The 14,648-nt window shown below is 36.9% G+C and overlaps 1 protein-coding gene across 3 annotated transcripts in view; it reads left to right on the forward strand.

The window, feature by feature from the left end:
* SPOCK3 (sparc/osteonectin, cwcv and kazal-like domains proteoglycan (testican) 3) overlaps nucleotides 1-14,648 on the forward strand; it is a 187,920-nt gene that overhangs the window by 43,423 nt on the left and 129,849 nt on the right. The gene's annotated exons all lie outside the window — the stretch shown is intronic.

The following is a 14,648-nucleotide window of genomic DNA, read 5'->3' on the forward strand; positions in this document are numbered from 1 at the left end:
AACCTTGTTCTCAACTCCAAGGAGGATCTGATGGGGAATGTGAATCTGAAGGGCAGCGTTGGCTGCAGTGACCATGAAGTGGTGGAGTTCCAAGATCCTTAGGGCAATGAGCTTAGCAGCAAGCTTGCTATACTGGACTTTGGGAGAGCAGACTTGGCCCTCTTCAGGGATGTGACTGGCAGAGCACCTTGGGATAAAGCCCTGGAGGGAAGAGGAGCCCAGGAAAGCTGGTTAATATTCAAGGATTGCATCCTCCAGGCTCAGGAACAGTGCATCCCAGCAAAGAAAAGGCTGGGCAAAATCACTGAGAGGCCTGCATGGATGAACAAATTGTTCCTTGGTAAACTCAAACACAAAAAGGAAGCCTGTTGAGGGTGGACACAGGGACAAGTAGCCTTGGAGGAAAACAGAAATTGTCTGAAGAGTCAGAGATCAGGTTAGGAAAGCTGAAGTCCTGACAAATTAAAATTTGGGTAGGGACATCAAGGGCAACAGGAAAATCTATCACTGATAAAGGAAAGACTAGGGAACATGTAGGTTCTCTCAGGAAGGAAGCAGGAAACCACAGGATGTGGACCTGTAGTGGTAAGTACAGGCTGATGTCCTCCACAACTTTCTTGCCTCAGTCTTCACTGGCAATTGTACCAGTCACACTGGCTTGAGTTGCAGGATGCAAAGGCAGAGACTGGAAGAATTAAGAACCACACACTGGAGAAGATCAACTCTGACACCATGTAAGGAAACTGAGGGTGCACAAGTCCATGGGACCTGATCAGATACAACTGTGAGTCCTGAGGGAACTGTCCAAGGAAGTACCCATCATGTTTGAGAAGTTGTGGCAGTCTGGTGAAATTCCTTCTGGGAAAGGGTAAACATAACCCTCACTTTAGAAAAGGGAGATAAGGATGACCTGGGAAGCCACAGGTCAGTCGGTCTTACCTCAGTGTCCAGCAAGATCATGGAGAAGTTCCTTCTGGAAACTCCAAGTGATTTGTGACAGCCAGCATGGCCTTCTTTGATGGGATTACAGTATTGGTGGATGCAGTAAGAACAACTGATACCATCTTCTGGGAATTGTGAAGAGCATATGACACTGTCCTGAATGACACTGTAATCTCTAAACTGGAGAGACATGCGTTTGGTGGGTGGATCACTCATCAGATCAGGAATTAGCTGGATGGCTGCCCTGAAAGAGTTGTGGTCAACATCTTGATGTCCAAATGGAGATGATCATTATTCCTCAGGGGTTGGTGTCGGCACTGGTGCTGTCTGATATTGTTGTTGACATGGATAGTGGGATTGAGGGCACGCTCAGTAAGTTTGCTGACAACACTGAGCTGTGTGGTATGGTCATCATGCAGGAGGGAAGGGATGGCATTCAGTGGGACCTGGACCGGCTTGAGAGATAGACTTGTGTGAACACTGTGAAATTCAGCAAGGCAAAGTGCAAGCTCCTGCACCTGGGTTCAGGCAGCCCCAAGCACAAGTATAAGGTGGGTGGAGAAAGGACTGAGAGCACCCTGGGGAGGACTTGGTGTGCTGGTGGATTAGAAGCTCACCATGACCCATCAGTGCACACTTTCTGCCCAGAAACCCAACCACATCCTGGGCTGCATCACAAGAAGCATGGCCAGCAGATTGAGGGAGGTGATTCTCCCTCTCTACTCTACTCTCATGATACCCCACCTGGAGTGCTGCATCCAGCTCTGGGGCCCCCAGAATAAGAAGGACAAGAGGGAAAAAGTCCAGAGAAGAGCTGTAAAAATGGTCAGGGGCCTGGAGTGCCTCTCCTGTGAAGACAGAGAGTTGGGGTTGTTTAGCTTGGAGAATGGAAGGCTCTGGAGAAACCTTAGAGGAACCTTCCAGTACCTAAAGGGAGATGCAAGAGAGCTGGATAGGGAGTTATTACAAGGGCATGTAGTGATAGGAGAAGGGGGAATGGCTTCAAAGTGAAAGAGGGGAGGTTTAGATAAGATGTTAAGAAAAAATCCTTTACTATGAGGGTGGTGAGACACTGGAAAATGCTGCCCAGAGCAGTTGTGGATGCCTCATCCCTGGAAGTGTTGAATGCCATGCTGGACAGGGCTTTGAGTAACCTGGTCTACAGAAAGGTTCCCCGTCCACGGCAGGAGATTTAGAACCAGATGTGTCTTTAAGGTCTCTTGCATCCCAAAACGTTCTATGCTTCCATGCTACCTTCTATTTTTTGAATGTTTCAGCAACCTTTTCAAAAATCTGGCTGGGATAGGAAGTGTTAACTAGTGTTACAGATCCTGATGCCTCAGTCTATATTTAACTTTGATACTCTTGCCAATTTGCTTTTTGATGCTCTTGAAACTTCACTTTTATAGAAAAAGTGTAGAGGAGGTTATAAGTAGATTTAGTCCCATCTTCCTATTTTCTCCAGTGAAACTAGAAAAAATGTGGTATTTGTATGGAGTCAGAAATTGTATTTTGTTTAAAACTTCCAGTGCTGTTTCATAGCAGTAATTTAAAATTAATAGATTACAGTTGTCCTTACAGAAAATGGTTATCCACTAATGTCACATGGCAAAGTAGTTTTACAGCAAAGTAGTCTTTTATTCTGAAATCTGACTCCTTTTTTATTCAAATTGAATGTACCCTCAGGCTTAGATTTGTGACTTCTCCAATATTAGGGTAGCCTGAAGATGAGCTCTCTAGTTCTTGGCAAGTCCTAAGCTCTTTTTTCAGAGTTTTTGTCATACAGAGCTGTTACCATCTGGTGGTAGATGTCTTATTTTTCCTTCTGGAAGTGTACTTTTCCCCAGTGAACCTAAATATTCTCTAATCCCCTTGAAAGTAAATAACTCTGTTCTGAAGAGCCCTGGCAATACTTTTTATTTGGATAGAATGCTCCTATTGTTTAACACTATACTGGGAAGAAAGCTTACTTAATCAGTATTGTGAAGATGAACTCCAGTTCTCCAGTTTTACTTTTGTATCTTGTGTCAGCGGCCAGTTTCTTATTCTAGGTTATTATAGATCTAGATGAATCTGAGTTCTAAACAAAGGATTCCTTTTGACTGTGTGTGTGGGTATGTTTTTCTTGTAAAGTGTTTATACGTTCAAAAAGAAAATGGTATTTTTTTCTGCTTAATATTTTGAAAAACATCACAAAGTCCTATAGAATGGATGGAAAACAATGCCAAATTTCTGCTGAAAGGAGAGAAATGGACAGTTTTGAAAGGTTGCTTATTAAAAAAAATACTTTGATGCTACAGTGAATGTGACTGGTGAAGAAACCTTGGATCAGGATTATTAAAATGACTCTTCCACTGATAACTGGTTAGATCTTCATATTGCAGAACTGTGTGAATAAAAGCCAGGCAGATATTCTGGGGCATTCCCCACTCTACCCCCCATCAGTTTTTTGCAGTAGCTTATGTTGCTGGCAAGTGTCTAGCTTGTAATCCTTTTTGCATGTATGAAAGATACACCTGGAGAGGGAAGGCTTTGTGTATCTTGTGCACATCCCCAAATCTGTTCTTTTATATCAAAAAGACTGTCCATTTATTCCACTGTGTACTCAGGTATCAGAACTACTTAAGATAACAAAGCAAAAGCTGCAAAGGCATAATGCTGTAGTTTCAAAATGGTACAAAGGCACTTCAGAGCGGCCAATAATATTACAGGCTTTATCAGCATTGCATCAGTTTTTTCCTTCATAAATCTTTCACTATACAAATCAAATAGATATTTGACAAAAGTGATGTAAGGGAAAAGATGTTACAAATCTCCAGTACAGTTAAAATGACTGCAGCTGAGGCAGGTAATTTTTTCATTATTCCATCCACAGTTCCCTGATTCATCTAGAAAACCAACCATTGGAAAGACTTCAATTTTGAGGCCATGCTCATTGTAGGCTGTTTTAAACTAAGTAGTTGGCTCAGGTGAAATAATACTGTCTTATTACCCAAGTCATTGGAATTTTTTTGAGTTGGGGTTTTTTTTTCACCTACTTAGTTGCACATAGAAGTTCCTCCTTTACTTGGCTGTATTACGCAGAATACACAAGCAAATACTTAAAATTTTTGCTTTAGCTGGTAGGCAGTCACTAGGGGGTAATAAATTCTCATCTCGCTTTTGGTCTTTCCAAATCCTCAGGCAGCTGTCTCTGTGCATTTATTTAGTGTGTGAGGCAGAGCTGGCAGCTTTGTGAATGTTTGCAATCAGAATACTTTTGTTCGGTGTTCCAACAATGGGGCTGCAGGATTGCCTGAAATCTTCACTGGCATAAACTGTTAATGTCAATGTTGTTGGCAAATAAAACCTGTATTTTCAACAGACTCTTGAATTCATGAGTCCTTTTAAATTTTCATATACTTGAAACTCTGTGCAAAAGAAAACCTCTTTGAGAAGCTACTAGGCTAATTTCTTGCAAAGAAGGATGACTTTACTCCTGGATTTGATGAGAAGTGTGTGGTTGAGGCATATGGTTGCTTCAGACCATTGCAGTTTTGCAAGAAGAAAATGGAAAAGAGTTTTTCTTTAAGTAGCTTGGTTGCATACTGGTCAACTTGATGTGTTGCTGCTCAGAATCACGAAGAATTATTACATATAATTAATAATTACATATAATTATTACATATAACAATTACATATTCTCAAAAAATGCTTATCAGACTAAGTGTCTGTCTAGAACTGAAAACTGTGAAACTTTTTATGTGGTATTTCTATTCAGCAGTCAGACCTGATCTTCTACAGAATCTGAAACTGCTTCTTATCTCATTTGACAACTACTAGCTACAGATTATTTCAGGTTTGTTCTGTTCTGCTGTGAGTTTTTTCTTCAGTCTCTTCCAAGAAATGTTCTCAAAGATTCTACTGAATCAAATTCTCTACACTTAAAAGTACATGGTGGTAACAATTTGCTTTGGAGTGGTAGTTGTCACTTTCCTACACAGATACCCTACACAGATAAATTCACAAGTGCTTTTGAGAAACTCCAGTAATTTTGTCTGGAGTTCTGTTTTATCCTCTGATTCACTGAATTCTAGTGGCATAAATCTGTCTGTTATTCTTTCCTTCAAAACTGTCTGCCCTCCATTTGTCTTTCCAGGATATTGAAAAGCTTCATGGTTTGTTTTTAAAGTATCTTATACCTGGCCAATGACTGGATCTGTACAAGTGGTTTGGTAGACACTCAAGGTACTTAGCTGGAAACTGCAGAAGGAATACCAAGTTAAAAGCTGCAGTTATGTGCTAAAAATTTATGAGGGGTTAGATGAAGAACTGTAAAAGTAATTATAACATACCTGCTGCCTTCTAGCCTTCTAATTCACTGATCCCAAAGTGCTTCCTCGTCTAAACGTAGCCAGCGTTGGAATTGGCCACCAGAGGGCAAACTAAATGTGCATGCTCCCCAGTTCTATATGTTCTTGAAAGTCAGCTGCAATTCTTCATGTCAATATAACAGGATTTTTTTTCCCTTCTAAATTAATGGTAAATATTTTTTTAAGAAAATACTCTCCTTCACTGAAGTGGTCTATTTGTCTTGGCTCATTGTGTGGCAACAATAACCTGAAAGCCCAACTTTGAAACAGGATGTGACTGTTGCATAGGACTGATCACCAAGCTACTTTTACATCTTAGTGTTGGGGTCACTAAGCCAACAGCTGAGCCAGCTGGTGGGCCAGAGAGCCCTGAAATAGCAAAGGCCTGCTGGTGGAAAAACTCAGATATTTGATATACAATTCTCACCTTTGTGTGAGTAAAGGAAAAGCGTTTCCCACAATTGCTTGTGGATGAAATGTAATGAAAGTTTTGCCTGACACAGGTACTGAACTTGTTCTCAATTTAGGTATAAAAGATGACACATCTCAATGTTTATATATTTTTAGGTCAGTAGAGACAGGGTAGATTTCTTTGAAGAGTTATATACAAAATTAAAGTATAGTAAGAATAAATAAAAACATCTATTCTAAACCTTTCAACTGCTTAATAAGCAGGGAATTGATTATAGTCAGCAAATTTAGTAGCTTAAATTGATATTATCTGCTGTCATTGTGTACTGATAGATAATCTTAATTATAATTTGTCTTTCTGTGGAAGAATATCTTTCCTATTTGACATAAAATTCTGGCTGTCAGATGAAATAGTATATGTAATGAAATGCGGATCTTGTTGGAGGGGAATGTTACAATGACTTAATTTGGTGTCAGTTTTCATGCTGATTGTAGAATGTAGGTGAGTGCATTTCCTTCCTGGTATTTATCAATACCAATGTGATGTGATATGTTTCTGTTTAAATTTGGGCTTCTTGGCCATGATTAGTTTTATTTTGTCAAAATTTCAGTATGGCCTGGGTCAAGCCACTGTGAAGCTAAATGAGATATTACAGGATAGAAAGAAAGGCTTTGACAGGTTCTGTATTGAGTAACTTTGATTTATAGAAATTGTGGATTTATTAGCCCTTGTGCAAAACAATAATTAACATGGACTGTGTGTTTATCGTAAACTTTTTCTGTCATTATTTGTAAACATTTATAATAGATTTGTTGAGTTTGTTCTTTGGGATTCATGTGACCTTGCAGAAATTTTGGATTAGATTCCTGTAGAATTGGTAATTTTGTATTTAAAGGACTTAACAGCTGGAAAATGATCCTGACAGAGTAAATTAAGTATTTGACAAGTTTTCAGTGGGTCTGCTTTGTAGATGATATGTTGTAATATAATTTAAAATATATTATATAAAATATATTACATTTGCGATGTAATATTTCTGTAATGTCTGACAGAGGGAGAATTTGAACCTCTACATCTGTACAGAGCTACCTACTAACATGAGTTATGGTAAAGGACCATTCTCATTAGGGGCACTTTGATATATTTTCCACAATATCTTGGCCACATCCATTATATTTCACAAAGGTTTTCGTTTGAAAGATTGAGTGGGTAAGAGGAACATGTCATTGTGTGGAGGTATATCCCTGAGTCATTAAAAAATCAAAAAAACCCACAAAAAAGATTAGAAAATCTCTTAAAGCAGGAGAGTAGCAAACTTCAAATACTTGCCTGTGCCTCATCTCTGTGGTGGCTCAAACAGTTTAAAGAGTCATTTGATACATGTAATGCTTTTCTTTTCAATTAAAACACAGTTAGCATGATAAGAGTAAAAATCCCATCTGTTATTTTGGTAAATCTATATGTGTAATGATGTATATTTTGTTCCTTTTTTTTCAAAGTGGATGAGCACGTGAAAATACTGTCTATTTAATACATAATTTTTATTAAAATAAAATGTTTAAAGTTTAAAATAAATAATTTTTGGGAGTGTTCTTTCAGAATATCTAAGAAAGGGCTTTGAAGTTCCCCTGTAGCAGGCAACCTTTCATTATAGAAAAGAATTGATGACATTACAATTGGAACAATAGTCTGCATTGATTTTCATAACATCTTAATAATAATGTGGGGGATAATTTTGTAATACCTTAATACAAATTTGGTTAATTTAAGCAAAAAGAAAACAAACAAGCAAAAAATCAAATCCTATTGTAGTACAATTTCGTATTTAAAACTAAAATGGTGTTTCTGGCATACACAATTAAAGGAGGCATACCTGTGGTGTTACATGAGATTCTTTCCTAACTGAATATGGAAGCATGTTTTCAAACTAATTTAGAAATTGTTTTCATGGCATTGCCACCAACTCCTGTCCTGTTTGAACTCCTGTCTGTATTAATAATAAACATTTCTTTTTCCTCTATCTTCTCCCTCAGACTTGACCTACCTGGTCATGCTCTTCTTGAATAGATGTAGGGATATCTACTCTAAATGGGTCCTAGAGAGGAAAAGTTTTTTTAGAAGTGATTGTAAAAATAGGAACTTGATGTATTTATTAGTGTATTACTTATGTTTCTCGAACAGGATATAGTGAACAGCTCTAAGGGAGGTGATTCATAACTAATCAACTGAATTATTGAGACAAATGAATTCCCCAGAAATGTTCTGTTTACACAGTAACAGAGGGCTTTCCAGATGCGTCAGAAAAACTGACATAGATGACTTTCCTTTCTTTGCCTTTTCTGTTCCAAATAGAAGTTCTTGCTGCCTCTGCATGAGATAGGTAACAGTTCAAGGATAGAACATAGGAAAGAATAAATGTCTTTTCAATAATTGTATTCCTTATGACTGCTTCAAAACTTCAGCAGCTCAGATAAGCTGTTGACAACTTGAATTTTAATGACATGGGATGCGTGGTTGCTTTCTGTATAGAGTTCTTTTAAACCCTGGTATTTTCAACTGATCTTATTTGTTTGTCATTATGAACATATGCTGTATATTTAACCGTGATCCTGCATTTTTGAAGGCAATTTTGCTTGTTTGTTTAACAAACTGTCTTGCTTTCAAGGTTCTTTTATTACTATTGTTTCAGTAATGTGCACTTAGTGAATTATAGACTGCACCTTAATGAAGTAATTATTGAGGGAAGAACAGTCTGTATCCACTGTATAATTGTCTTTTGCTGGTTAATGCAATCAAATTTGTAGTTACACTCAGCTTTTTGTGTCTCTTCTCTAGAGTCTTTTAAGTGCATTGTTCTAAAAATAAAACAGTTGGTCTATTTGATATTGTAAATACTGTAGGGATTTAAAGCTTAAGATCTTTTAGAGGAAAAAGCCCAGTGCCTTCACTGATAGACAAATCCACAGATACCTGTTGCTTTTTGTGATGCTGGCTATTAGCAGTTTGCTTTGTAGTTCTTCCATATTTAAACTAAATCTGGAGTTGTTCAGGAGTCAGTTATGATCCTGGCTTCTTAATAAAGCTTACTTGGACTTCACCTTTTTGAAAAATGGTGTCTGAGGTAACTGTATCAACGTCTCTGGAATATTTTCTGCAAGTGTAGCAGAATTGACAGAAGAAATAAGATCAATTTTTTCTTTAGTTATACAAGAATAAGGCGGTTTGGAACCAATCCATGTATCAAACATTAGATACATATGTAACATTTAGATTCTGATTAGATTGCATGCAAATTTCTATGTTTTAGTCCTCTCCTTTAGTATTTCTCTCATAATCAAATAAGCTTTAAGGAGTAGGTAAAGTGTATGACATACATGATACTGATTTGCAGATTGCTGTCCTATTGGACTTGAACTGTATGTCTTGTTCATATATTTATAGCTTTGTATGAAATGTGTTTGAAGCACTGTTTGCTTGCAGAAGGCACACCAGTGATGCACAGCTGCTGAGATGTTAAGCTAGCCATAGGCTTGCTTTTTATGTTCTTTCTTGCTCTTCTTTCTCTATAGTCTTCTCCTTTTTTTAGTATAAAAATATGGAGAAGATTAAAAACTGTACATGGTCAGGAAGCTAATGATCCTAAAAAAAAAAAGAAATCTTATGCATACATAATGATGACTTCTTTATATGAAATACGTGAGGGAAAACAAAATTTTTAAAAAAATTAAGGAAAATTTGAGCTCAATGTCTCTGGTCGAGCAGCTTATATGTGATAGTTGCCAATAATAAACAACTAAAACAGCAGATAAAAGCATCAAAATAGTTAAAGAGGCTTCCCCTTAAAAAAAAAAATCTGAAAATCTGTACTGCTACAGTATCTTTATGTATTTCTGTAGTGTGCTATAGCTGCTCCCCTTTTTTGTGTTCTGTTTCGCCATTCATGGCTGTAGTTGCAGCTTTGAATGCAAATTAGTATCCTTCTGGTGGGATAATAGTTTTATTTTGTATTCCAGACCTTGTTCTGTATGGATATTTAAAAATTAAGAACAGTATTCCATGTAACTGAGTTACATGAACCATATATAATCTGTAGTTCCATAGAATTTAACCAGGAGCTGACTTGGCCTTCTGGTTAAAATAGATTTACTTCTCAGTCAAAAGGATTTCACCAGCTATCATCATTTGGCTTCTACTTAAACAAGAAACAAAAATGATCTTGGATATCCTAGTGCTTGATTTGTACCTGTGTCTGTCAGTGATCCCTCTTCCTACTTTTGAAAACTTAAGAAAGGATTAGTCTTCTTTTCCCCTTACACTGAAGGGTTTTTTAACTATTACGAGTGGCTGTGGGATCACTGCTATTTTGAAAACAGTGATGTTCTTAAGAAATCGCACTTGTCACTTACATTGCTTGTTTGGGTTTTGTTGTGTACCTATAAAACAATTCTAACATTTCTGATCAAGCTACAATCAATTCTATCAATTCTGCAGTTATTTTTTTATTTTCTTTACCTCAGGCTAACATGTTAGATGCAGTGCTTACAAGTTAGGAAGTACTGTAGTACTTAAAAACTCTGAAGGTGTTGGGATTTTATCAATGTTGTTTCTTCAACAGATTATGAGATAAGAAAAAGGATAAAACAGCAATTTACCAGGGAATTTGTTAACTGAATGCTTAGCTCTTCATATCCTACTTTCCTGTCATTCTCATGTAGTCTGTCCTCTAATCTTTGGCCTTCACTAAAGAATAATGTTATGATACATATTTTCAGAGTGAACTTGATAGTCACATTGAACTTAGCTCTCATTAGGTACTATCGTGGTACTTCAATTGCCAAGCAAAAAACTGAGTTGTGGTAATCATGACTAAATTTACAGTTTGTGAGCTATATTTAGGCATTTTTTTATAATGTAGGCTCTTCTGTACTTTCTCTGGGCATCAAATTTAACTAGAATGAACTGATGTATTGCTGCTACAAAGAACAGGAGAGACACTGAGCAATTCATGTTAGAAAGACAAGTGAGTATCTCCAGAAACACTTTCTGACATGGGTTGGTCCATTTTATTTGAAGGCAGATTGTACACTTTCGTCACAAGTATTTGAGGTAGAATAGTTTCACACAGTGAGCCACATTTTTAAGCAGCTAAGTATTGCTTATTGTCTTCACAGATCACTGATCTTCAAAAAATTAACATCAATGAAGATGAAATTTTCTGAAAATGTAGGCAGCAGTCAATATAGAGGGGAATGAGAAAAAATAAGCTACAAAAGTGATAGTTAAATGACCTATTAAATTCATTTTAGAGGAATCTAAAATACTGAGGCCACTGAAAAAACCTTAGTAGATATTACGGGCCCTCAGTGATCATATAGTACAATAGTCAGTTTGTGAAATGGGAAAAAATTGTGAGTAGAAGTCTTAATGGTGCCTTCTGTTTTGGAGTACACAGGCTTCAAATAGGAGACAAAAAGCAATTTTAAGATCGTGGAGATCTTGCAAAATTAATGTTCTACAATTTTACTCTTTGGTTTTTCTTATGAAGAGAATTTATATAAATGAAACAGAACTTTGACAGTTTTCAGTAACTCCCCTGTAATTTAGAGGATGAGCATGTGAAGTATATTTTTGAAACATGATCCAAGAATTTTGAATTTTTATCCTGTTTAGGTTTAATGTGGACATAACTGAAGCTGATGTTATGGAACTGTCTTATAGATAATGATCTAAAATGTCGATACCATTTGGCAATTGGTGATGGCAAAATGGAATGTGTAGGCATATGCCAGAGCTTTGCCACTCTTCGGTGAGCATATGGATGTTTTCAGGTTAGTCATACTGTGATACATTTCTATCATCTAGTGAAAAAATGTTTGCATTTTACATCTATATTTAAATCCAGAATGCTGCATTTACAGAAAGGAGTGAGGTGATCTCAAAGTTCAGTCATTGAAGTAAACTGCTACTTGTTTACTTCGATAGCAGAGTGGGGCAAATGTGTCACCTTTAACATTATGAAATTTCTTTGAGGTCTTCTGAGCTTATGTGGGTCTCTTGCCAGCGTGAAATCTTAAAAGGAAGCATCAGGTATTCTTTACTTGAACTGTACACTGCTAAAAGTTCAGGAAGAGCCAAACCAGTTTCTGTCTTCCTGTTTGAATGTTGCAAATAGCCAGTTGCAATTTGAGTCTTTCAATTTCAGAGTTTCTGTGTGGTTATAGACTGGAGATCATTGGGTTTACTCTTAATTATAAGTGTTGTTACTCTTTACCTTCAAAAAACCTGTTTGATTGGGATGTCTTTTTTTTTAATTTTTCCCCTCCCTACTTTATCTCTAATCATTGTAGGAAAAAGGCTTTTTCGTATGTGAATCATCTTCTTCTTCATCCCATCTCACTGAGCTTGTGTACCATACAGACTGTGTAGATCATAACCTATGTGTGGTATCACCATAACATCAAAAAAAGACTTAAAACAGGAAGAAGTTAGTTTGTGATACAATCCATTTTTTATTTAAGATGTATGCTAGATTTGGGATTACAGATATTTTAATTTAGATGCAGTCTATACTGTAAAGAAACATATGGTTTAGGTTTGAACAAAATAAATCATCTTCATAAATACTGTTTGGAAGAAAATGCCTATTGTACCTACCCATGCAGTAATTACCTGTGTTTTAAATGGGCAGACTGATGATGTGCACTGATAGTAGTACATAGATACTTTAGACTTGCAGCTTCCAAACATGGACTTGGAGAATGGAGCAGTACTTGCTAATAACGCTGTTTTCCTTTAGGGTCAAGTTAGATAATGCCAGAAAAAAAGCAAACAGGGGTAACTAAAACATTGCTGTGTTGCCAACAGTGTTTCAGTTGCAAATCTAAACATTGTGCTGCTATATGAGAATGAACTCCATCCCAGCCAGACTTGGTACAGCCTGCTTCCAGTTCTTACTTGCATGGCTTCTGTCTTTGAGGGCTTTCATTCTGTCTTGCTGGAATTCTGCCTCCTCCTTTCTTCTCCCATGTTTGCTTTCACTGCTACCATGCTATGAAGTCTGTCTCTTGTGAGAGACAAGACCTTCACAAAATTAGTCTTCATTCTATCTATAAGAGCACTTTTCAAACTTTGATTTGCCACTGTAATCATACATTGTTCATAAATTGTGGAAGTCAGAGGTAGCTGCTTCTCCCAGACTCCCATTTTGCTTCTAATTTAGAAGCATTAGATGATGAATTAGTGCTGAAGTACTCGCCCACATGTATTCCTCTCTTCAGGACAATTACACACTTCATCAGTGTGGAGTGAGTTGAGTACTTAGTCTTCTGTCCCACTCAGTTTGCAGTACTTTTTTTTCTTTTTTTGTCTTTTAGTGTGTTCTTTCTCTGTCTTTTTAACCACAACAGCTGCAGTCAAGGCAGATAACTTACTAATTCTGTATGTACTTAAATATGTGTGTAAAACTTGCTTTTTGATGAACTTAATTTTAGTTCAATCTTTTAAAATTACTATTGTCTTTTCCCTGATTCAAAATAAGTACTTGATTTGGCAAACAGACCAAAAAAAGGACGACTCAGACATTTTAGAGTCTTAATGAGACCAAGCATCAAAGAAACACTATGAGATATGGTATTTCGTAATGGAAGTGTGCTGAATACTTGAAATTGTTGACTTGAGAATGGTTGGCTCAACTCTTCATGGGGTTTTAATATTATGATGTTGGGTAAAGGTATTGGAGGAAACTTTTGTTTTTTGGTGCAGTTGGCAGATTCTTGCTTCACATAAACTTTGTTGTTACAGAAATTGTACTATGAAACTTCTGTAATGAATAACATGTTGCAGTCGCGTGCCTGAACAGCTTCAAGAATTGATCTTTTCCAGGTATTTATGTATTAAGGGTGCTGTGTACCCTAGTTGTTTCCCAAGGATCCTGTTAAAATTGCAATATTGAAGGGTTTATGCTTTTTCATTGTTAGCTGTGTTTCTTGTGTCACTATTGATTAATTTGGTTTTTAGTTGCTGTTTGTCAGTGAACTGAAAACACTGGAGACCTAAGACTTTTGTTTATAACATTCATTACAGTACAATGCTGTTGAAATCATAAGTAAGCATTCTTTTGCATTTTCTCTCTGCTTTCACTTGGTTGTAACCTTGTGGGATAATTCCGTGGAATAAAGGAGAGAGCACAAAACAGTGGAAACACTTACTCCTATAAATAAAATTTCTAATTAATTTTGAGTAGTGTCTCTTCTGTAAGTAGTCCAGTTAGTATACATTTAAAATTCAGGTGATGAGTTACAGGACATTATCATTACTAATATGAGCCAGCTGACAAAAGAGAAAGTCAAAGCATATGTTAGCAACTGTTAGAAAAATAATAGAAAACAAATCAGAAGATGTGGTTAAGTTCCTGTATAATTCTGTGGGGCACGTGGTCACTCCCCCTCTGCTCACCCCTCAAGGTATAGTATAGAATTAGAATAAATATTAAAAAGTGCAAAATAAGTGATAAACCCTATGTAGAAGTAGATTTTCATTTAAAAATTACTTAATATTTGAGGACTGATGATAGGGAGAAGGAATGGTAGTGAGAGGATGTTGCTTTGCTTTCTTTCTGTGAAGACTTCTGTCTTTGTTTATCTATCAGTCTGTATCTCTTCAGCAAGAGACTGCAGCTGTCTGTTCTTGGCTGCAGTTGGAGATGGACACTGGGGTAGATGGTTCTGTGTGGCAGGGCTAGTTGCCTACATACACTGGCATACATTTTTCAGTCAGAAACATTTATGTAAATGGCAATGTTTAAATGCACAGGAACTCTAGTGGAATGAATACAGGATGGATTCACTTGAAGTCTAAAACCAAAGACAGTAGAATAGTTTTGACAAAGAAAATGGAAAGGTCTGTGTACCATAAGTAATGGAGACATTGGTGGCTTCTCAGTC

This window comes from Corvus brachyrhynchos, unplaced genomic scaffold (genome assembly GCF_000691975.1).
Source record: "Corvus brachyrhynchos isolate BGI_N302 unplaced genomic scaffold, ASM69197v1 scaffold178, whole genome shotgun sequence".
Lineage (NCBI taxonomy): Eukaryota > Metazoa > Chordata > Aves > Passeriformes > Corvidae > Corvus > Corvus brachyrhynchos.